Genomic DNA, 449 nt, shown 5'->3' on the forward strand with positions numbered 1-449 from the left:
CATCGCGTTGCGCAGCTGACGCGCCGCCATCTTGTGCCGGGTTTGCTCGGGATGGCGCGTTGGGCCGGTCGGAGGTGTAAACTCCGGTGGGAATTGTAGGCGCGCCGATTCCTTTTCGCTTCAGGAGCTCTGGCCGCACTCCGTCCCCTCGTCTGTTTTCGGGGCCCATCACCCGTCGGAAGGTGTTGGGGGTCGTTCAGCGGCATCGCTCGCAGCTCAGCCCCCACCGGCGGCGAACTTCCACTCCCCCCTCCCAGGTGGCTCCGAGTTTACTACCTACTTCCCCACCCCGTCACGCGGCGGGGGACGTGCCTCTGAAACGCCTGGCGGGGCGGGGAGAAGCAGTGTCACCGAACAGCCAACTGTCCTAGGCGACCGTTTCCTCGGCAGTCAGGGCCGCCGCCGGCGGCATGATCTGCTCCAGGCCGGGGGCGGGGAAGGGAGGGGGT

The 449-nt window shown here is 67.7% G+C and overlaps 1 protein-coding gene across 1 annotated transcript in view; it reads right to left on the reverse strand.

Moving 5' to 3' along the window:
* Positions 1 to 443, reverse strand: part of ATF1 (activating transcription factor 1) — a 58,947-nt gene extending 58,504 nt beyond the window's left edge. Inside the window, exon 1 of the mRNA XM_014542139.1 lies at positions 313 to 443. The gene's annotated coding sequence lies outside the window, so the exon portion shown is untranslated. The remainder of the gene's footprint in view (positions 1 to 312) is intronic.
* Between the last annotated feature and the right edge of the window lie 6 nt (positions 444 to 449).

This window comes from Myotis brandtii, unplaced genomic scaffold, assembly GCF_000412655.1.
Source record: "Myotis brandtii unplaced genomic scaffold, ASM41265v1 scaffold29, whole genome shotgun sequence".
In the NCBI taxonomy this organism is placed as follows: domain Eukaryota; kingdom Metazoa; phylum Chordata; class Mammalia; order Chiroptera; family Vespertilionidae; genus Myotis; species Myotis brandtii.